This window comes from Eurosta solidaginis, chromosome 4 (assembly GCF_040869045.1).
Source record: "Eurosta solidaginis isolate ZX-2024a chromosome 4, ASM4086904v1, whole genome shotgun sequence".
Taxonomy (NCBI): domain Eukaryota; kingdom Metazoa; phylum Arthropoda; class Insecta; order Diptera; family Tephritidae; genus Eurosta; species Eurosta solidaginis.
Genome location: NC_090322.1, coordinates 203,318,155 through 203,342,820, shown reverse-complemented (window position 1 = coordinate 203,342,820; position 24,666 = coordinate 203,318,155). Strand labels below are relative to the sequence as shown.

General features: G+C 36.1%; 1 protein-coding gene across 5 annotated transcripts in view; it reads left to right on the top strand.

The window, feature by feature from the left end:
* The window catches only part of kairos, a 546,037-nt gene that overhangs the window by 249,445 nt on the left and 271,926 nt on the right, over window positions 1-24,666 (top strand). The window contains exon 1 of one of the 5 annotated variants that reach the window (XM_067784590.1): window positions 9,389-9,412. The exons of the other annotated variants lie outside the window; for them this stretch is intronic. The gene's annotated coding sequence lies outside the window, so the exon portion shown is untranslated. Of the gene's footprint in view, window positions 1-9,388; window positions 9,413-24,666 lie in introns of those variants that run through there. 5 annotated transcript variants of the gene reach the window in all.

Genomic DNA, 24,666 nt, shown 5'->3' with positions numbered 1-24,666 from the left:
TTTTTTTATATAAATATATATATTGTAACGAATTATGGGGATTTCCTGATACTTGTGTACCTGTTGCTAACTTTCGAATAGCTGAACTCTCAAATAAATAACTCCAATATACAGTATTGCAAAATGGTCTTTATTTATACTACTTTGGGAGTAGTACTTCACAATAACAATTCACTTCACAAATAGTAGCGTTTTTAAATCAAACTAATTACTGGTTATAACGTTCGCCAATGCTCCTAAGGTTTAGTCGTTTCACGATTATGTGTTCTAGAATAGCTGCACTTGATTCTTGCCTTTATGGCGTTATCTCGAAAAGGCATTCACCTATAGAACTAAGGACTTCTCCCTTTTGTCACCTTTCATTTGATTCCTATATCATACACACACATTCTAGAGTCACCCCTGGTCCACTTTAATGGCGATGTCTCGAAACGGCGTCCACCTATGGAACTAAGGATCACTCCCTTTTAAAATACTCATTACCATCTTTCATTTGATACCCATATCGTACAAACACATTTTAGAGTCACCCCTGGTCCACCTTTAGAACTATGGCCCACTCCCTTTTAAAATACTCTTAAATACCTTCCATTTGATACCCATGTCATACAAACACATTCCAGGGTTACCCTAGCAACTTTACGGTCCCCATACAAAGCGCTTTGAGAATGCCCACGTCCATTATTGTTCTGTATTGCTTAATTGAATAATATGAATATATATTATAAAATATTATTTTTATAAATAATTTGACATATATTTACCTTATTTTGGCTATTTTATTTTGTGAGTCAAACGTGACTCCTGAACGTAGCAAAAACAATTTTGTTTACCACGTTCAATGAGTCACATGTGAACATATAGGACCATAAGAAATAATTAAATTTTTCGAATCACAATAACGGTAAATTGATATATAAATGTCAAAAGCGTGTATCAGTGTGCTTTTTTGTTTAATTGAAGTTAGAAGTATATACAAAAATTGAAGAAAAATGAGAAAAAGGTATCAGAAAAAAATTTCGAAATTTTCTTTCATTTTCCTAAAGTTTAGGTCTTTTGATATACGCTCATATAGAATTCACAAATATATAACGACACGTTCATACCAAGAAAGCGTCTTTAAGTTGTATAAAGAAATGAGTCATATGTGACTCATGCACTTATTTCAATACGCTCTCGTGAGTCACATATGACTCATTGGATGGGGAAGTTGCTAGGTTCATTTTCCTACATGGTGATTTTGCCTTATTTTGTCTCCAAAGCTATCAGCTGAGTATGTAATGTTCGGTTACACCCGAACTTAGCCTTCCTTACTTGTTTTGTATATGTTCAAATATTACAGTAACAACATTCTGTTGTATATCACAAAATATTTTTGCTAATTGTGCAAAATATTTAAATGTAAAATAGCGTGTTAGATAAGGAAGCAAAATAAGTGGGTCGTGCGGTAAACGGCAACGACCAGAAGTATTCGTTGCTATCCAATAAAGAATCGCTGGATTCGCGCTTTGGCAGCCACGTCACAGTTGACGGATATAAATTCGAGACTGTGAAAGATTTCGTCCCCTTCGGAATAAGCATTAACAGCAGAAATGATTCCAACTTAGAAATCAAACAGAGAATAAATCTTGCCAACAAGTGCTACTGTTATGCGAAGGAATGAACACGCTCCAGCCAAGAAATTATTTCACTCGACACCACAGTTTAGAAGCAGAGGAAGGAGGGGACCTCCACTAAGTTGGGAGAGGCTGGTGGATGAAGACTTGACCGCCCTTAGTGCGCCCAACCGGTGTCCGTTATCGCGATACGGGGATAGCTGCTGTGACTTGTTACGAAGCCACCAAAATCGCTAGCGGTTAAGCTTCAATTAATGAGATTATCAAGATGGCGTGAACTTACAGTAGCTATAAAAACGCTATGCTGTTGATTTGAAAGTTATTTACAGGCTAAAAATCGAGTTCGCTCTGGTACTAGCATCGGTGGGGTGACATAAGGATAACTCCCAAAGAGTACATTGACGTTATGACCACTGCAAATGGCCATAAGATCAATTGGTTTTATAACCACTTCAAATAAAATCGATGACATATCTGTAGCTCGTCGATAGCAAACCGATAAGAAACGAATGACGATACCAGACCGATAACTCTTGACAGTGATTGATAGTTAGCCGATAAAAAAACAGTTACTTGTCGGTATCGGTTGTTACCGATCAGAAGCAGCTGAGATTCTTCTCAAAAAGCTCAAAACTATTTGTTTTAACTGAAGTTACCTCTGTTGTGGCTTATTTTTAATACCTGGGCGAGCTCTAGTTAAGTTACTTTTTCTTAAGACGTACATCTGTATGTTTACCGCTTTCCCGAAGAATTAAAGTGTTTAATGAGAGTGTTGTATTTTGTATAATCGTAGCTGGAAATACATACATACATACGTACACTATACATAGCAGAGGTTTTTATACTCAGCTTAGCAGGCTCACAGAGTATATTCATTTTGTTCACATAACGGTACCCCGTAACGGCTTCAACTAAAAGAGATAGATACAGACTTCTATATATCAAAATGATCTGGGCGAAGAAAGAAAGTTAGCCATGTCCGTCCGTCTAACCGTAGACACGATAACTTGAGTAAATTTATAGGTATCTTAATGAAATCTGGCATGTAAGTTCCTGGGCACTCATCTCAGATCGCCATTTAAAATGAACGAAATCGGACTATAACGACGCCCACTTTTTCGATATCGAAAATTTCGAAAAACCGAAAAAGTGCGATAATTCTTTACCAAAGACGGATAAAGCGATGCAACTTTTGCAAGTTGTAATTTGGCAGCTGAGTATATAATGTTCGATTGCACCCGAACTTAGCCTTCCTTACTTGTTCAATTTTCTTTGGTTTGTTTAATCCGCTATCAGTATGAAATAACACTGTTTTTTTTACTGAAACATGGTTTGCTAAGTTATTATATATAAATTTGATCCGGAGTCTTATTTGTATTATCAAGTGGAATGATTTTATCTATTAATGATGTATTTTTAAACTTAGTCTCATTCTGCACTAATTCTTTTAACATTTCATCAATTTCCTCGGATAGCTACTGTTAAATGATAAATAAACAAAAAATAAAACATTGAACTGCTAGGAAAAGTGGTTCGGTTCTCGGTGCGGACCAAATATTTGCCGACGATTTGGGTTCGGTTGATAGTTCAATTTTTTAACAAAAAAATACGGTTTTACGATTCAAACCCGGTTCGGTACAAATTCTGTTCATCTTCTATAATATAAAAATAAGTCGGGTTTTCTTTCCTGACGCTATAACTGTAGAATGTGTTTTTACATTATGGGTACCAAATTGAGGCTGTTGCTGTATGCTTTAGTACACAGTAAATTTTACACCGCTGGGTGACTAGGGTCTCGAGATATAGGCGAAAACATGGATCCGGATACCCCTAGAATGTGTCTATTATGGTTATCAAATGAAAGCTGTTGCTAAGAGCTTTAAAGTAATTTTCATTGTGATATTCGATTTAGTCGCATCAACCTGGCAAAACTGATAAATATGCATGCGAAACCGAAATAAAGACAAGAATTAATAATACCCACATACCTATTTACATACGTCCTATTCGATTTGCTTTAAATTTGGTATATAAATTTGCCTATATTAGTATTTACGATGCTTTTTTCCAGGAAGTAGATCAGAGACGGACTGGGACTGGGACTGGGATTAGGACTAGGACTGGAACTGAGACTGAGACTCCGCGTGGGACTGGAACAAAATACATACCACCATCTGGGACTGGCAATAAGATATGAAGAAGAGTGAGAAAAACTTGAGAGAAGAGAAAAGAGAGAAGGAGACTGAGAAAGAGATAGAATGAGACGAAGATGGAGACAGATGAAGCGAAAAATACGGAGGGAGGAATGAATACAAAGATTAGGAAAAAGTGTAGAGGCGAGGGCAGAGTTAGATGGAAAAAGCTTATTTAAATTTACGCAGATAGACCAAATTTAGGGCAGAACAACGTTTGCCGGGTCTGCTAGTAGTATATATGTATTAACAAAGTTCCCTCTCGTTTAAGGAAAATTTATTTTATTCTATGTCCAAATATATATATTTTGCAAGATAAAGATATGTATATTCCTGAATGAGTCTCTTTTAATGAAAAGCAATGTATTTGGGTAGTTAGAAAAATTCGAGTAACACAAAACGCCAACAAAAAAAAAAATTGATTTGTTCAAAAAACCAACCGAGTATTATACAGTGTTTTTATTAAATTTGTTGAAAACAATTCTTAATTCTTAAATTTTTTCGGAATACTGAAAAAAAAAAAATAAAATGAAATTGGTGAAAACATCTCATTTACTTTGGGAGTTATTGATTTCACACCGCAAAATCAACTACTGTGCATTAGTGACATTGATGTTACACCGTTCTGTATTTCATTTCTATGTCAAACTGTCATTTTATTTATATTCATTGCCGTTGTCGACATTCTTTCTACGCATACCAACACATCACTACTTCACATCCTTTGCTTAGTTTTTGTTTTCCGGTTAGAAGAGAAATACATTCATATGTTTGTGTGAATGTATGAAATTTCGTACAAAGAGATGGAATAAAATATATAGGTACTGTTATATGAAAAGAAAAGGATGTCTGTTATTTCTTAAAAAGTTAATAATGATGGCGATGAGCTTACATGAAACATAACGGTGTGTTATCGGGAAAAGCATGTTTCGTTCTTACTCACTTATCCTTTTTGATTGGACAGTTGAGACACATCAAAATTCTTAAAAGCGATAGATTGGAAGCTTCTTATTCAAACGGTTTAAATGGTGCTAGCGAATTTCCGTTTGAGCAGCCAATTTAAGACAAAAAACGTTGCTAAATGGGTAAATAATACTATCTTAAATTCATTTATTGAAGTATATGTATTTCGACAAATGCGTGAAGGTCAGATTTTCTGTTCGCACCATGACTTAACAGTAAAACAAAGAAAACACGCAAATCCCATTTAGGCGTCCGGACATGAAACGCTGAAGGGATGTGTGCTATTGCAAATTTGCTTCATCAGCGAAAGTGAAACCATAACAGAGTTATTGGATACTAAGCGCGTGGTGTAGCCTCGTACAACCATGGCCAACTAGTAATTTTTAAATTGGTTCTGATTTTCGAAATATTAGTGCCTGAAAGTGCCAAAGACCCGTTTTTTTGGTATATTCACTACATATAACATTTGCAATTATTTTCCTTTAAAATGTATTTTTGGTTTTTAGAAGGCTCCCTTTGCGATTTGAGATATTTCTGTGTATAAAGTGTGTGGTATTTTCTCCATTAAAAAATGTGTTCTCAAATTTGAAGTCTACTTCCAGACAAGTCTGTGAGATCATATCTGCATGTATGCGGGTTAAGCAAACTATGCGTTTGCGAAATAAAACGATATAAAGCTAATTACCGAAACAAAAAGGGGACCAAAAGCAAGTCCGAAAATAAGAACCAAAAAAAAAACTTTAGGTGAAGAGATCGTTATTTCATTCATCTTGAGAAGCAGATTTATATTTGTTTTGACATAGTCGGGTTTTCATATTTTGGAAACTGAGAATCATACATTAAGGGGCTACGCCTGCTTAAGCCGACAAAACTTTATGGAAACTTCTTCATATCTTCCAAATGCTTCAACTGTGACATTAGTTAATAAACCAAGATGTTACAATACAATAAGGCTCGGCTGTACTTGCAACGGTTAAGAAAAGTATAGAACAATTTTCCCAGGTCCCCTCGACATTTTTTTCACGACTCAGCCTTGTGTTCACCATACCTGTGGTTAATTTTGAATTGAATAATGCAACTCCCTCCGATTTTGTAGCGTAAGAGGGTGTATGCGGACGTTTTGGATGGCTAGAGAAAGGAGGAATATTCCGTCCAGAATCCTGTGGCAAGTCCCTCAGCAAAACAAGCAATATTTGTTTTTAGATCCCTATGCCAATACTCAAAGACAGTAACCGAGCAAATAAAACAAGTACGGAAGGCTAAGTTCGGGTCTATCCGAACATTACATACTCAGTTGAGAGCTATGGAGACAAAATAAGGGAAAATCACCATGTAGGAAAATAAGCCTAGGGTAACCCTGGAATGTGTTTGTATGACATGTGTATCAAATGGAATGTATTAAACAGTATTTTAAGAGGGAGTGGGCCATAGTTTTATAGGTGGCCGCCATTTAGGGATATCTCCATAAAGGTGGACCAGCGGTGACTATAGAATTTGTTTGTACGATATCAAATTAAAGGTATTAAATTAAAGGTATTAATGAGGGTGTTAAAAGGGAGTGGTAGTAGTTGTATATGTGAAGGCGTTTTCGAGATATCGACCAAAATGTGGACCAGGGTGACCCAGGCCATCATCTATCAGGTACCGCTAATTTATTTATATATGTAATACAACAAACAGTATTCCTGCCAAGATTCCAAGGGCTTTTGATTTCGCTCTGCAGAACTTTTTCATTTTCTTCTACTTAATATGGTACGTGTCACACCCATTTTACAAAGTTTTTTTCTAAAGTTATATTTTGCGTCAATAAACCAATCCAATTACCATGTTTCATCCCTTTTTTCGTATTTGGTATAGAATTATGGCATTTTTTTATTTTTCGTAATTTTCGATATCGAAAAAGTGGGCGTGGTCATAGTCGGATTTGGCCATTTTTTATACCAATACAAAGTGAGTTCAGATAATTACGTGAGCTGAGCTAAGTAAAGATATATCGATTTTTGCTCAAGTTATCGTGTTAACGGCCGAGCGGAAGAACAGACGGTCGACTGTGTATAAAAACTGGGCGTGGCTTCAACCGATTTCGCCCTTTTTCACAGGAAACAGTTACCGTCCTAGAATCTATGCCCCTACCAAATTTCACAAGGATTCGTTAATTTTTGTTCAACTTATGTCATTAAAAGTATCCTAGACAAATTAAATTAAAAAGGGCGGAGCCACGCCCATTTTGAAATTTTCTTTTATTTTTAAATTTTGTTGCACCATATCATTACTGGAGTTGAATGTTGACATAATTTACTTATATTCTGTAAAGATATTAACTTTTTTTTTAAATTTTACTTAAAAAATTTTTTTTTTAAAGTGGGCGTGTTCGTTCTCCGATTTTGCTAATTTTTATTAAGCGTACATATAGTAACAGGAGTAAAGTTCCTGCCAAATTTCATCATGATATCTTCAACGACTGCCAAATTACAGCTTGCAAAACTTCTAAATTACCTTCTTTTAAAAGTGGGCGGTGCCACGCCCTTTGTCCAAAATTTTACTAATTTTCTATTCTGCGTAATAAGCTCAACTCAACTACCAAGTTTCATCACTTTATCCGTCTTTGGTAATGAATTATAGCACTTCTTCGATTTTTCGAAATTTTCGATATCGAAAAAGTGGGCGTAGTTATAGTCCGATATCGTTCATTTTAAATAGCGATTTGAGATGGGTGCCCAGGAACCTACATACCAAATTTCATAAAGATACCTCAAAATTTATTCAAGTTGTCGTGTTAACGGACAGACGGACGGACGGACATGGCTCAATCAAATTTTTTTTCGATCCTGATGATTTTGATATATGGAAGTCTATATCTATCTCGATTCCTTTATATCTGTACAACCAATCGTTATCCAATCAAAGTTAATATACTCTGTGAACTCTGCTCAGCTTAGTATAATAAGTACTGATCCAAAAATGAAATAAAAACAGTGCCAAATCAATTCGAAAATGATCCCAAAATGATTTCGAAATGATCCGGAAGTATTCCACAATGATTTAAAATTTTAGAAGTTATCTCGAAGTTTTTTTCCGAAAATAATATTGGAAAGTAGCTATAGAACTACCAGATTAACTGTAAAATAATCGAAAAAACAATTCCGAAAACGCCAGAAATGTTTCCGTATTGAAAACAAAATCATTCCGCAATAGTCTGGAGATTATCCTGCAAACTATTCCGAAATTTCTCGGAAATAATCCCGCGCGGCCGCCGTGGTGTGATGGTAGTGTGCTCCGCCTACCATACCGACGATCCTGGGTTTACGTCCCGGGCAAAGCAACATCTTAGTTTTTTCAATTAAAAGACAATTTTTATAAGCGGGGTCGCCCCTCGACAGTGTTTGGCAAGCACTACGAGAGTATTTCTGCCATGAAAAGCTCTCAGTGAAAACTCGTTTGCCTTGCAGATGCCGCTCGAAGTCGGCATAAAACATGTAGGTCCCGTCCGGCCAATTTGTAGTAAAAATTAAAAGGAGCACGACGCAAATTGCAAGAGAAGCTCGGTCTAAGATCTCTTCGGAGGTTATCGCGCCTTACATGTATTTATTTTATTTTTAATCCTGAAATAGTTTAAAAGTCATTCTGAGTTATATGAATATAGTAAAGCTTACGTTTTCTCAAATTCGTTCGAGAAGAAATTTGTATTGAGAATCGTTTGCCAGTGCAGCTACTTGATTGATTGCCAATAAGCTCGCGGGCTTTACCAATATTTCGAGATTCGAGAACCTTTCGAAAAGTCCAGCTATTTTGTCAAGTCTTGAAATTATCGCTTCTTTCGAAATGAAATTTAATTCATACAGAAAAAATTCCCAAAATGGCCATAAAGTGATTCCGAAATAGTTCCACAATGATACTAGCATATCCTGAAGAAAGTTCAAAAGTAGTCTCGAAAACAGTTCCACTTAGGTACAACTTTTATACGTTTTTCACGACTAAGTTATTTATTTCATGTTACCCTTATATTGACTAAAAAAGAGTACGTAGTTTTGTTTTAAATTTCATATGGAACGTACATGATTTATTGGTTCTCGAATTACTAATTATAAAAAATTTAAAAAAGCTGTGTTTGAATTTCTCAACAAACACTGAAGTTAGAAATTGGATTAAAGAAGATAAGACAACTACCGCCAATCTCTAATGTCTAATGCTGTGGAATGACTCATGAAATACTTTTCTAACAATTTTCTGTACTTGAGACTATACAAGTTATCTAAAGTGCCAACAAAAATTTGACTAACGTTGGAGACTATGGCTACCGGCTTTTGAAAGTATAGTTTTAACTTTTATTTTCTCTTTTACGATACCAGTTATAAATAGTTCATCAGGTGACCCAGTATGTGTTTGTGACAGTTTAATACAACTTTTGCTAAACCAACTTGTAAATGATATATTCTTAATAATCACTTTGTGTTGTAAAAACACCAGCCCAGCTTATTTTATTGACTTTTCTTGGCAAAGTAAAATTACTGTGTAGGACGTATTCGCAAATCATTATTGCAGCCATCTAAATAAGTGTTTTTGATTCACCACGCAATCCATCGGCTTTCTTTGTACAAGATGTTCGTGTTTCAAGATATATGAAATTTATGCATTACATATGTAAGTAAAACTGCACTATTTTCACCATAATTAATTACGTCGAAGACACAACAATATAAAAGTTTTATTTTCAAAGTTAGCGTTGACGGCAAATTAAACTTTTTTAATTAACTGCAGCGAAGTTAACAAAAAATAGCGATGCGTGAAGTAAAAAAATCAATTTCTTTTTTCAATAAATAATTTGTGACAGTAAAGAAGTTAAAATGAGAGTAATAATGAAAAAATTCCACGAAGTCAAGAATTTAAAAAATAAGTTGGTTGCCATGCAGCCAAACCAACTAGTTGAATACTAGAAGAATACTAGTTGTCCAAAAATTGCAACTAACTACAGTTATGTCTTATTTCCATATTAGCAAATTGTATTTTTAGCATGGTGATGTCCAAAGAAATATCAATTGCCAGTCTATGCATCAGCATCCTACCTGTTGCCAACTAGTTACTATTTACACCAGAATCGTACCACATGCAATATTTCACTTTTTCCACTTTAAGTTCAGAAAACTACAATTCAAGTTCAGAAAATTCAATTTAAATTCAGAAATTTACAATTCAAGTTTAAAAAGTTGCAATTCAAGTTCAGAAAATTACAAGTCAAGTTCAGAGAACTACCAGTCAAGTTCAGAAATTCCAATTTAAATTCAGAAATTTTTGTTATTGATATTAGAGAAAAATTGTAAGTTTTAATTCAAGTTCAGAAAATTGAATTCAAGTTCAGAAATTCCAATTTTAATTCAGAAAATTAAAAGTCAAGTTCATAAATTCCGATTTAAATTTAGAAATTTATAATTCCAATTCAAAAAATTCTAATTCCAATACAAAGAAATGGGTGCTTTCTCAATAAGTAGTACATCGGCATGTCCGCGCTAATTGGGGACATAAGGGAATTTACACTCCAGCCAGGAAATAACTCTGAGGTAACAACCACAAAATGTTCAAAATACTTACACTGCTAAAATGCAGAACTTGGGAACATTCATATTTGTAACATGATTCGCCTCGCGTAGGTGAGGTTGCCAATTGGGTTGCGGAACCTCTGAAGCTTCATATAAAGCTTTGTATTGCGCTTATCAACACCTTGAATTCCTACATTATTTCATCTTTCTCTTTAACACAATATTTTTATTACATAAAGTTAAGTGGCTTCTTACTAGAAAATTCAATATATTTGTCAAATACAAATAATTTCGCTAGACAAACATATCGTTAGCTTAATGTGAAAATGTGCTAAGTCAACTTTTACGAGTTTTTTTTCAAAAATGTGAATGAGTTTACCTTAATTGCGATGCTTTTGAGTGTAGAAGCTTTGAAAAAGATAAATAAAAATCACTCATAACAAATTTTTTCTCCTGACTTAGCACTTTTTACTCAATATGTTTTCCCATTATTCCTCACCTTTAATGATTGAAATAAAACACTAAAACTATATATTTCACAAAAAATACTATTTATTTGCCAAACTATTTCTAACAATTCTGATCTTCACTCTTTTGTCGGATGGTGCGCAAACAATAATTTACATTTAAATTCAAACAAATACTGTATTGTGTCTTATTCCAAAAAGACAACTGCCACATACTTTATCTACAAGCTAAATACTAAATTTCTTAATCGTTGTCAAGCGAGTAAAGACTTGAGAGTAATATTTAACTCCAAACTCTCTTTTTCTAGTACCATTGACTTGTTTCAAAATTTGTTGCAATGGTTGGGTTCAGTAGACGAAAAACCAGTGACTTTAAGGACACTATGACGTTAAAGGCACTTTATATATCCTTGGTCAGAAGTAGTCTTGAATATTGCTAAATAATATGGGATCCTTTCTATGAATCCAAGTCCTATAAAATTGAGACAGTTCAAAAAATTTTTACAAAAATTGCGTTTCGTACGCTTCACTGGCCAGACGGCCTCCCATCATATACCAGCAGGTGCAAATTGCTGGCCTTCAGGCTTTGCATGACAGAACAACTTTAATCTCAATCATGCTTGCATATAATGTAATAAAAGTTAGCACGAATTGCACTGATTTATCTAATTTGTTCATTCCATATATTCCACTGCGTGATCTTCGGCATAATGGATTATTTATCTTAATAACTAATAAAACGAATTATGCTATGAATGAACCTATAACCGGGACTATACATCTAGCAAATCGATTCAGTAGTGTTCCTAATTTTAATAACAGCTTACATATGGTTAAACGTGAATTGTTTTCTATTTTTAGCTAGTCTGTAACAAAGCATGTAGTTATCGACATGTAAGAATTGAAGTAGATTATGGTCAGCGCAAAGCATTTATCAAGCACCAAAGGTATGTCTCAATTGGGTGAATCCAATTTCAAGGAGTTGTGTAGGCAACGCTCTCAAGAGGTTCCCAGCGCAATATATAGCTTCTCCAACCCAATTGCCAACCTCGCTTACCCTTGGCGAATTCTGTCTCATTGACAGCTGAGGCTCTGGCGACCCCAAGTTCCTCATGGATCTAGTGGGCGGGGGGACGGGATGGCCTAGAAGGCTTAATGTGGTCATAAAAGTTGTTGCCGTGATGGTCGGACTAGTACCTTAATAGTGCTTTGTTACTGGAACGTACCGGACCTATATGCGGCAAAGGACCAACAACATCGGCCCCAAAGCCTTCGGGGAGTGTCTTTATCGTTAATTCGACAACAACAACAAAGCATGTACTTTTAGACTGAATGAATTCAATAAGTAAATAAAATGTGCGCACAAAGAAATGACTAGTAATTCAGTTTGATATTATTGACTGGTTGACTTAGCACATTTTTTTTTGAACATTTGACGACTTAGCACATTTACACATCATTGCCCACAGCACGTAAAAATTTAAAATTAAAATATTTTTTTTTGTGATCGATGTATTTTGAATGCAGTTTTAAAACTGCATTAAAATAAAATTTTTCAAAAAGTGACTTTGCACATTTTCACATTAAGCTAACGATATACCAAATATTATATTCCTCCGTGATTTCAAGTTTACATAAAGAATTAAAAACAAATTTCACTTTAGTTTCGTTGCACATAAAAGCCAATAATTTTTTTCCGAGCTAGCCACATACATACATACAAAGCTATGTGGAGAATGAAAAAAAAAAAACAAAAACAATATGAACAGTTCTCAGCGCAAATCAAAAGTAAACAAGTGAAAGGATAAAAATTCAAATGTCAACAAAGAATTGAAGCTACGCAAGCTCTAAAGATTTGTACTTATAAAAAATGTTGGTTTCTGAGTAGCGCAAAATGCATTTTCGCGGAAAGCATAAATCAACATAAAATGACAGGAAAAAGAAGGGAAAGTTAAAAAAGGTTTGAAAATATTCCATTACGCAAACAAAAAGAAAAAACAAACAAAATTCAGAAACGAAACTAGAAATGCTTTTGCTTTCTGGCGCTTTTGTTCAAAATATCATGTTGAAATATTGATAGCGACTTATGCAAATATTTCATGTAGAAGTTTTCAATAGCAATATAACGACAAAGTCCTTCAAAGCTTACGTTTATTAAGGCCAATTATATCAACACCATAACCATAGCGGTCAAAAAAGTTTAACCCAATCCAGTATCGCTGCAACTCGCAGTTCTGTTATATGTCCACTGCGTTCCCACGGATTGGTTACAAAGTTAAATTGAATATTGCCATTGTTGTTGTTGTAGCGATAAAGAGAATCCCCGAGGGTTTTGTAGACTGTTATCGATTATCGATATAGATCCGCTATGTTCCGGTAATATGCATCATTAAATAACTAGCTCGACTATCTTGGAAACGATTTAATATGACCACACTTAACCTTTTAGGTCATCCTGCTCGCACCCCAAAGTTCCACGAAGGACGTGTGGTCGCCAGAGCCCGGCTGTTAAGAAACAGAATTAGCCACGAGTAGGTAACGTTAACAATTGGGCTGGAGAAGCTATAAAATGCACTGGGAGCCCTCTGAAAGTGTTGCGCTACACAAGCTCTTGAATCACTTGGGCATTTGAGAACCGAGTGGAAAAGTTAATAGCCGCCTATACCAAACATAAATGTATGTTAATTTGGTTTCAACATTGAAATAATATATACAAACTAAAAGCAGAAACGTAAAATAGATCGGCAGACAGATAGGGATATAGCCAAGTAATCTCAAAAACGAGCCGGATATCATTCTGAAATAGTTGCAAAATTTTTCAGAAAAGAACCCATTAATTGTCCCGAGAATATCCTGAAAAAGTTTACAGTGGTCCTAAAACAAGTGATCAGAGGGGGCTCTGAAATAATTCCTGCATGATCTCAAATCCACATGACCTAAACCGGAAATAAAACCTTACAGTCTATCAAACGATCCCCAAGTCTCTGGCCGTTTGCGAGACCTTAATCTATATGCGTCATATGTCAAAGAGCATTGGTCCTGATCAAGTATACTTCGAGCTATAGCGATTTATTAAAACGTTTGAGCGTATGAGCAGGAGGAGGGAGAGCGGTATGGTTAACTATTTCGAATTCGGATATAATCGGCTAAGAACCGTTATACTCTGACTGGATTTCATAACTATACGTAACATACGAGGAAGCTAAGTCCGCATTGTTGTTGTTGTTCCTGTAACGATACAAGACACTCCCCGAAGGTTTTCGGTATTGTTGTCGATATTGATGGTTCTTTGCGAGGTTATCGACCCGGTACATTTCGGTAACAAGCACCAGTAAGATACAAGCCCAACTATCTCGGGAATGATGAATATGACTGTATATAACCACATTTCGCCATTAATTTCGATATGCTTTCGACGAGTATTGGCTTTGTATTGCTTTCTTATCGGCTTGTTAGAGGACGGGTTACAGATGTGTTTGTCATTAATATTATATTATATTTATAAATTTCCTTAGTATATGTTTAATAATCAGCCGATGATGAGTCGTCGATAACAAATTGATAACACGCTTAAAAATATATATGTCACTCCGGTAGGTAATCGATAACTATCGATATCAAACCAATCATTTTAGATGTCAAACCGATAAATTTTGGACAGAAAATAATACCCGGAAGTACCACGTTAAAAATTCGATAACTGTTCAATAATATATCGATATCTCTTTCAAAACAAGTTATACTTTTCAATAAAAAATCCATAACTTTTCCATATAAAATCGATAGCTAATCTATAACTTTTCCATAAATAGTTTATCATTTTTCGATATTAAACTGCCAAATTTTCGACAGCAAGTCGATAACTCTTCGGCAATTGACGGAAACTCCTTATAAAGTTTGCTATACAAAGAAATTTGATTACACTTCGATAACAAGTGTAACACTTATCCATACCTCTTCAATAACACACCTATAGCAAACAGACTACTTATCGATAACAATACGCTTACACTTCGATAACATGCCATACCTTGTCTTGAGTTTCTGTCTGATTTCTTATATCAACACTACATTGGACAACACAATAAGCGACAGTGTTGTGACTAAACGTATGCTTACATTTTGTATTCCCCCATACAGCGCACCGAAACAAGATATTGTGTCACAGTTACACACAGTTACGGTTCCCGTGCTAACAGGTGAAAGTGATATGTTTGCGTGTATTTGTGAGTGTGTTTTGTCGGGTTTATGTAAGGTCTGACTTCGAATTAGATTAAGATTCGTCTTGATTTGATATTATCATTATAATGTATTTCGGGATTTTGCAAGCCGAGATTATGTTATACGCCAAAAAAAGATTATCATACTTTGAAGTGTGGGAGCTGAAAGGGTAAGTAAAAGCTCAAGAGCTTCTGTAATTTTGATAAGTTTACCCTTTTACTTATTGGGATATATGCTTATGAGAGAGGAAAATGGCACAGTTAGAAATATTCATTTTAAGCATATATACTAGGGTGGGCCAAAACAAAATCGTACAATTTGAGGTTGAAATTTAATCTCGAATAACAACTAACCGAGTCGAATTAACAAAAAAACATCTATGGCCTTTCTTGTAAATCGCTTAACTTCCTAAAAGAATATGTTTAGCTAAAGATTTGGGTTAAGTATAAGAACCCTATGTCAGTTTTTATAAAAACTTAAAAATTCCTCATATTTCCCATATGAAAAGATTTAGATCGCCGTGAAATAAGTTCAAGTTAAAATTAAAAGCAAACGCTGAAATTTTAAGAGGTTATTTTTTTGTGTATCCTGAACAATATTTCTAATATGTATATAAATATGAAAAAACTTTTTTGTTATTTGGCTGACCCTAAAACATACCTTCAATGGATATATTCTTATATGTATTATTCTTTTTTTCTTTTGTAAAGTATTTATTGTATCACAAAAAGTTCGCGTGATGAACAGATTGCTGAATATGAATAATTGAGGGAAAATATTCAACAAGCGAAATGAAATATGCAATCAAAGTAGAAGGGAAACAAGCAGCGGTAGAAAATTTATGGAAATATATGTATATATAAAGTGAAAAGAGAACAATAGGGCCAGAGGGAAAGTTTCTTCTATACAAAATATTGTACAAATAAAAGAATATCAAAAACTTTCTCCAAAGCGCAGTAGAAGAAGTAAAATATTACCTTTCAAAAGAATTCGTATAGAAAGAAAATGTAATTTATGAAACATTAGCTGTGTAAAATCTTCGAAGTTGGTTAGCATGAGGTGATTGTTGAATGGAGATGGCTTAAGGATATAAAAACTTGTGGCTTCAATGCTTTTGCCTTTGTTCGTATTGTAAATCCATATACAAATACACATATGTATGTAGGTAAGAACTAATATCGTACGACACGGCGTATGAGTAATTTATTTTACGCCACAAGCTTTTCTTGCATTTACTTCCTTTCAGAACTAATGAAGTAATGTCATATCCAGTTGAGTTAAACACAGACAGAAGCAAAAACAACAACAAGAGAATGCTTTCGAATTCATAAGAAGCTTTGTAAGGACTGCCAAACAAATAAATACAAAAAAGGAAGAAGAAAAACAACAAATAATGAAAGGAATTGTCTAAGCAGCGAAAAAAGCATTTACATATTTACTTATTAATGTCACTAATTTGCTCTTAAACGTCTAGACGATCTTTTCCTTCTCGAAACACATCGAGCGACTATCTCTTCTTTGCTATACCTGGCAAGAATACCATAGATGATTTGCTTTTCGCTTGTGCTGATTTCAGAAGATATCTCCGTATCTTTGCAAGAAGTTGAATCTCCTTTGATATTTGCAGTTTTCACTTCATGTGTAAACATCTTCATATATGAAAAATCTAACAGCGAATCAAGGCACCGAAAAGAACGATGTGAACAGGAATGGAATTTCGCCGGCGGGTTAGGGGGTCAGAATATTCCCGCGGTAGATATGCGTGTCGTAAGAAACGACTAAAATTCCAGATTCAAGGGGCTGTGTAGCGCAATCATTCACGTTGCCAGCGCAATATATAGCTTCCCCATACCCAATTGTCAACCTCACCTATCCGCGGCGAATACTGTTTCACTAACAGACGAGGCTCTGGCGACCCCAAGCTTCACATGGATCTTGGGGGTGGGGAGGGAGGGGATGGCCTGAAGGTTTAATGTGGCCACATAAATCGTTCCCGAGAAGGTCGGGTTAGCACCTTGATGGTGCTGTGGTACCGGAGCGTACCGCATCTGTATCCGGCAAAGGACCATTACATCGATAAAACTCCCCAAAGCTTTGGGGGAGCAACCTTATCGCCACAACAACAACAACAACAGCAGGAATGGAAAGCAAAGAAAAGGAAAAGAGGGGAAAGAAAAGGAGCAGGGCAAAAAAGGAAAGGAAAGGAAAATAAAGGAATTGTAAAGTAAGGAAAGGAGAGGAAAGGAAAGGAAAGGAAAGGAAAGGAAAGGAAAGGAAAGGAAAGAAAAGTTTTGTTATAATTGTGTTGTCAACGAGGTATATAGACGAATTATTGATATATCAGCTACTAAAGATTTAGCAAATAAAGCAAATACACAGTGTAGACCATCGGCTGGGCTTATGAATTTTAAGAAAAGCTGTTTGTAAAATTTGTTGATGATTAATCGAAAAGATATCGATTTTTTATCAAAGAATACCAATGCTTTATTTGACTAGTCCCGACTTATAATCGAAAAGCTATCGATTAGTTATCAAAAAGTTATTGCTTTGGTAATGAAATCGTGGTTGATAATAAGCCGATAAGAAACCAATCATCATTTTCATTGTAGCGACAGTGGAACTCCCCGCAAGTTTTGGGGAAACAGTTCGGAAAATAGTACCGTTAAAGTAATAGCCCAACCAGCGCGGGAACGATATGATGTGCCCAAGTTAAACTTAAACATAATTCACTACTGGTAGGTGAGATTGACAATTGTGCAAAAGAATCTATATAGTGCACTGGACGCCCTTTCAAATATTTACGTTGCCCCTGCTGCTTTAAGCCCTCCCGCATTTTTATACTCGGCTGAGCAGAGCTCACAGAGTATATTAACTTTGTTCACATAACGGTAATCCGTAATGCATAAACTAATCGAAATAGATATAGACTTCTATATATCAAAATGATCTGGGCGAAAAAAGAAGTTTATTTAGCCATGTCCGTCCGTACGTCTGTCTGACCGTTCGTCCGTAAACACGATAACTTGAGTAAATTTTGAGGTATCTTGATGAAATTTGGTATGTAGGTTCTGGGCAACGGGCGTGGCACCGCCCACTTTTAAAAGAAGGTAATTTAAAAGTTTTGCAAGCTGTAATTTGGCAGTCGATGAAGATATTATGATGAAATTTGGCAGGAACGTTACTTCTATTATTATATGTGATCTGAATAAAAATTAGCAAAATCGTTTGACGAACACGCCCACTTTTAAAAAAAAATTTTTTTTTAAAGTAAAATTTTAACAAAAAATGGAATATCTTTACAGTATATAAGTAAATGATGTCAACATTCAACTCCAGTAATGATATGGTGCAACAAAATACCAAAATAAAAGAAATTTTCAAAATGGGCTTGGCTCCGCCCTTTTTCATTTAATTTTCCTAGAATACTTTTAATGCCATAAGTCGAACAAAAATTTACCAATCCTTGCGAAATTTGGTAGGGGCATAGACTCTGTGATGATACCTGTTTTCTGCGAAAATGGTGAAATCGGTTGAAGCCACGCCCAGTTTTTATACACAGTCGACCGTCTGTCCTTCCGCTCGGCCGTTAACATGATAATTTGAGCAAAAATCGATGTACCTTTACTAAACTTAGTTCACGTACGTATCTAAACTCCCTTTATCTTGGTATAAAAAATGGCCGAAATCCGACAATGACCACGCCCACTTTTTCGATATCGAAAATTACGAAAAATCAAAAAAATGTCATAATTCTATACCAAATATGAAAAAAGTAATGAAACATGGTAATTGGATTGGTTTGTTAACGCAAAATATAACTTTAGAAAAAACTTTGTAAAATGGGTGTGACACCTACCATATTAAGTAGAAGAAAATGAAAAACTTCTGCAGGGCGAAATCAAAAGCCAGGAATATTGTTCGTGGTATTACATATATAAATAAATTAGTGGTACCCGACAAATAATGTTCTGGGTTATCCTGGTCCACATTTTAATCGATATCTCGAAAACGCCTTCACATATACATCTAAGGGCCACTCCCTTTTAAAGCCCTCATTAAAGCCTTTAATTTGATACCCATATCGTACAAACATATTATAGTCACCCCTGGTCCACCTTTATGGCGATATCTCGAAAAGGCGTACACCTATAGAACTAAAGCCCACTCCCTTTTAATTACTCATTAACACCTTTCATTTGATACCCATGTCATACAAACACATTCCAGGGTTACCCTAGTTACATTTTCCTACATGGTGATTTTCCCTTATTTTGTCTCCAAAGCTCTCAGCTGAGTATGTAATGTTCGGTTACACCCGAACTTAGCCTTCCTTACTTGTTTGCGTTATGTTTATGGTCACTGGGTTTTTGTTTGTATAGCGATAAAGACACTGCGAAGGTTTTGGGGAAACTATCATACCGTTGCATGCATACAATTTCGGGACGGCTTTCTTTGCTCTCTCTTCTACTTGGGGTTTCCTCGACATTGCACTCTTAAGATGATTCCAAGTTATTTGTGTTTCTTTTGCAGGCTTATCGCTCACACAGCTTAATTGAAGCCTATTTTGCGACCTCATATTTCCTAGTAAATATATTAGATCCACTTTTTTTCACATTGGTGATCAACCCGAAGTCAGATGATCAGGCATGCAATTTTCGGCAGATATTTTTCACTTATTATTATTGAAACATTCGTTCTTGATATCGCGACGTTGGACATCTGAATTTATAAACAGAAGTTTACACTTAAGCATTCCTCGCTTTGTTTTCATTCCCAAATTATGTTGTTGACTGCGAAACAGCTTTAATGTGCCACAATATTCTTACCATTTTAACAAACAAATTTAATATTACTATCAAAAGAAAAGTAAACAGAATACTCACGTTAAATCTCCCATGCATTATATATAACGGAGTGTATATAATTTTGTTAAGGTTACCCTACACCAAAAGACCCGAGTGCTAAAGCATAAAGCTAATGATGATTTAGCCGCAAGGGTTATTGATGATTTGGGTACATCGTTTTTCAAATGTCATTCTGACCTTTTTGTGGTTTGGAAATATTGGCAATATTTTAGGCCATCCTAATTTGGTGTGCATAATTTTTTTTTATACTCAGTTGAGCAGAGCTCACAGAGTATATTAAGTTTGATTGGATAACGGTTGGTTGTACATATATAAAGGAATCGAGATAGATATAGACTTCCATATATCAAAATAATCAGGATCGAAAAAAAATTTGATTGAGCCATGTCCGTCCGTCCGTCCGTTAACACGATAACTTGAGTAAATTTTGAGGTATCTTGATGAAATTTGGTATGTAGATTCCTGGGCACTCATCTCAGATCGCTATTTAAAATGAACGATATCGGACTATAACCACGCCCACTTTTTCGATATCGACAATTTCGAAAAACCGAAAAAGTGCGATAATTCATTACAAAATACAGGTAAAGCGACAAAACTTGGTAGATGAGTTTAGCTGATGCCGCAGAATAGAAAACTAGTAAAATTTTGGACAATGGGCGTGGCACCGCCCACTTTTAAAAGAAGGTAATTTAAAATTTTGCAAGCTGTAATTTGGCAGTCGTTGAAGATATCATGATGAAATTTGGCAGGAACGCTACTACTATTACTATATATGTGCTAAATAAAAATTAGCAAAATTGGATGAAGAACACGCCCACTTTTAAAAAAAATTTTTTTTAAATTCAAATTTTAACAAAAAATTTAATATCTTTACTGTATATAAGTAAATTAAATCAAAATTCAACTCCTGTAATGATATGATGCAACAAAATACAAAAATAAAAGAAAATTTCAAAATGGGCGTGGCTCCGCCCAGTTTCATTAAGTTTGTCTAGAATACTTTTAATGCCATAAGTCGAACAAAAATTTACCAATCCTTCTCAAATTTGGTAGGGACATAGATTCTATGACGGTAACTGTTCTCTGTGAAAATGGGCGAAATCGGTGGAAGCCACGCCCAGTTTTTATACACAGTCCACCGTCTGTCCTTCCGCTCTGCCGTTAACACAATAACTTGAGCAAACAACGATATATCTTTACTAAACTTAGCCCACCTACTTATCTGAACTCACTTTATCTTGGTATAAAAAATGGCCGAAATCCGACCATAACCACGCCCACTTTTTCGATATCGAAAATTACGAAAAATGAAAAAAATGCCATAATTCTATACCAAATACGAAAAAAGGGATGAAACATGGTAACTGGATTGGTTTATTGACGCAAAATATAACTTTGGAAAAAAATTTGTAAAATGGGTGTGACACCTACCATATTAAGTAGAAGAAAATGAAAAAGTTCTACAAGGCGAAATCAACAGCCCTTGGAATCTTGGCAGGAATACTGTTAGTGGTATTGCATATATAAATAAATTGGCAGTACCCGACAGATGATTTTCTGGATCACCTGGTCCACATTTTGGTCGATATCGCGAGAACACCTTCACATATACATCTAAGGGCCACTCGCTTTTAAAACCCTCATTAATACCTTTAATTTGATATCCATATCGTACAAACACATTCTAGAGTCACCCCTGGCCCACCATAATGACGTTATCTCGAAAAGGCGTCCACCTATAGACCTAATGCCCACTCCCTCTTAAAATGCTCAGTAATACCTTTCGTTTGATACCCATATCGTACAAACATTCTAGAGTCACCTCTGGCCCACCCTAATGGCGATATCTCGAAAAGGCGTCCACCTATAGACCTAATGTCCACTCCCTCTTAAAATGCTCAGTAACACCTTTCGTTTGATACCCATATCGTACAAACATTCTAGAGTCACCCCTGGCCCACCCTATTGGCGATGTCTCGAAAAGGCCTCCACCTATAGACCTAATGCCCACTCCCTCTTAAAATGCTCAGTAACACATTTCGTTTGATACCCATATCGTACAAACATTCTAGAGTCACCCCTGGCCCACCCTAATGGCGATATCTCGAAAAGGCGTCCACCTATAGACCTAATGCCCACTCCCTCTTAAAATGCTCAGTAACACCTTTCGTTTGATACCCATATCGTACAAACATTCTAGAGTCACCCTTGGTCCACCTTTATGGCGATATCTCGAAAAGGCGTCCACCTATAGAACTAAGGATTACTCCCTTTTAAAATACTCATTACCACCTTTCACTTAATACCCATATCGTACAAACACATTCTAGAGTCACCCTGGCCCACCCTAATGGCGATATCTTTAAAAGGCGTCCACCTATAGACCTAATGCCCACTCCCTCTTAAAATGCTCAGTAACACCTTTCGTTTCATACCCATATCGTACAAACATTCTAGAGTCACCCTTGGTCCACCTTTATGGCGATATCTCGAAAAGGCGTCCACATATAGAACTAAGGATTACTCCCTTTTAAAATACTCATTACCACCTTTCACTTGATACCCATATCGTACAAACACCTTCTAGAGTCACCCCTGGCCCACCCTAATGGCGATATCTCGAAAAGGCGTCCACCTATAGACCTAATGCCCACTCACTCTTAAAATGCTCAGTAACACCTTTCGTTTGATACCCATATCGTACAAACATTCTAGAGTCACCCTTGGTCCACCTTTATGGCGATATCTAGAAAAGGCGTCCACCTATAGAACTAAGGATTACTCCCTTTTAAAATACTCATTACCACCTTTCATTTGATACCCATATAGTACAAACACATTCTAGAGTCACCCCTGGCCCACCCTAATGACGATATCTCGAAAAGGCGTCCACTTATAGACCTAATGCCCACTCCCTCTTAAAATGCTCAGTAACACCTTTCGTTTGATACCCATATCGTACAAACATTCTAGAGTCACCCTTGGTCCACCTTTATGGCGATATCTCGAAAAGGCGTCCACCTATAGAACTAAGGATTACTCCCTTTTAAAATACTCATTACCATCTTTCATTTGATACCCATATCATACAAACACATTCTAGAGTCACCCCTGGCCCACCCTAATGGCGACATTTCGACATTTCACCTATAGAACTGAGGCCCACTCCCTTTTAAAATACTCATTAACACCTTTCAGTTGATACCCATATCGTTCAAACAAATTCTAGAGTCACCCCTGTTCCACCTTTACGGGGATATCTCGAAAAGGCGTCCACCTATAGAACTAAGGGCCACGCCCTTTTAAAATACTCATTAGCACCTTTCATTTGATACCCATATCGTTCAAACAAATTCTAGAGTCACCCCTGGTCCACGTTTACGGGGATATCTCGAAAAGGCGTCCGCCTATAGAACTGAGGCCCACTCCCTTTTAAAATACTCATTAACACCTTTCATTTGATACCCATATCGTACAAACAAATTCTAGAGTCACCTCTGGTCCACCTTTATGGCGATATCTCGAAAAGCCGTCCACCTATAGACCTATTGCCCACTCCCTCTTAAAATGCTCATTAACACCTTTCATTTGATACCCATATCGTTCAAACAAATTCTAGAGTCACCCCTGTTCCACCTTTACGGGGATATCTCGAAAAGGCGTCCACCTATAGAACTAAGGGCCACGCCCTTTTAAAATACTCATTAACACCTTTCAGTTGATACCCATATCGTTCAAACAAATTCTAGAGTCACCCCTGTTCCACCTTTACGGGGATATCTCGAAAAGGCGTCCACCTATAGAACTAAGGGCCACGCCCTTTTAAAATACTCATTAACACCTTTCAGTTGATACCCATATCGTTCAAACAAATTCTAGAGTCACCCCTGTTCCACCTTTACGGGGATATCTCGAAAAGGCGTCCACCTATAGAACTAAGGGCCACGCCCTTTTAAAATACTCATTAACACCTTTCAGTTGATACCCATATCGTTCAAACAAATTCTAGAGTCACCCCTGTTCCACCTTTACGGGGATATCTCGAAAAGGCGTCCACCTATAGAACTAAGGGCCACGCCCTTTTAAAATACTCATTAGCACCTTTCATTTGATACCCATATCGTTCAAACAAATTCTAGAGTCACCCCTGGTCCACGTTTACGGGGATATCTCGAAAAGGCGTCCGCCTATAGAACTGAGGCCCACTCCCTTTTAAAATACTCATTAACACCTTTCATTTGATACCCATATCGTACAAACAAATTCTAGAGTCAGCCCTGGTCCACCTTTATGGCGATATCCCTAAATGGCGTCCATCCATAGAACTATGGCCTACTCTCTCTTAAAATACTCTTTAATACCTTCCATTTGATACACATGTCATACAACCACATTCCAGGGTTCCCTAGGTTCATTTTCCTACATGGTGATTTTCCCTATTTTGTCTCCATAGCTCTCAACTGAGTATGTAGTGTTCGGTTGCACCCGAACTTAGCCTTCCCTACTTGTTTTTTATTGAGCTTTCTTAAATGTTCGCTTTTGGTTGTTGAAAAATATTTTCTGTTTATTAAGTACATAAATAGAAAAAAAAAATAAATCTATGTAGCTACTTTTCACTTGCTACACAAATTTATATATGGATATGAATGCTGGCTTCTTTAATGACAGAAAATATTCTCCTTCCTCCCATTTCACAGGAAGACACTATTTGCCCTCTATCCTGTAGAAACTGGAAGCAAATAGTTTGGACTGCAGTCACATCAGTTTTCGTGTTGACAGTGATTTCGCAAAGCACAACATCTTAA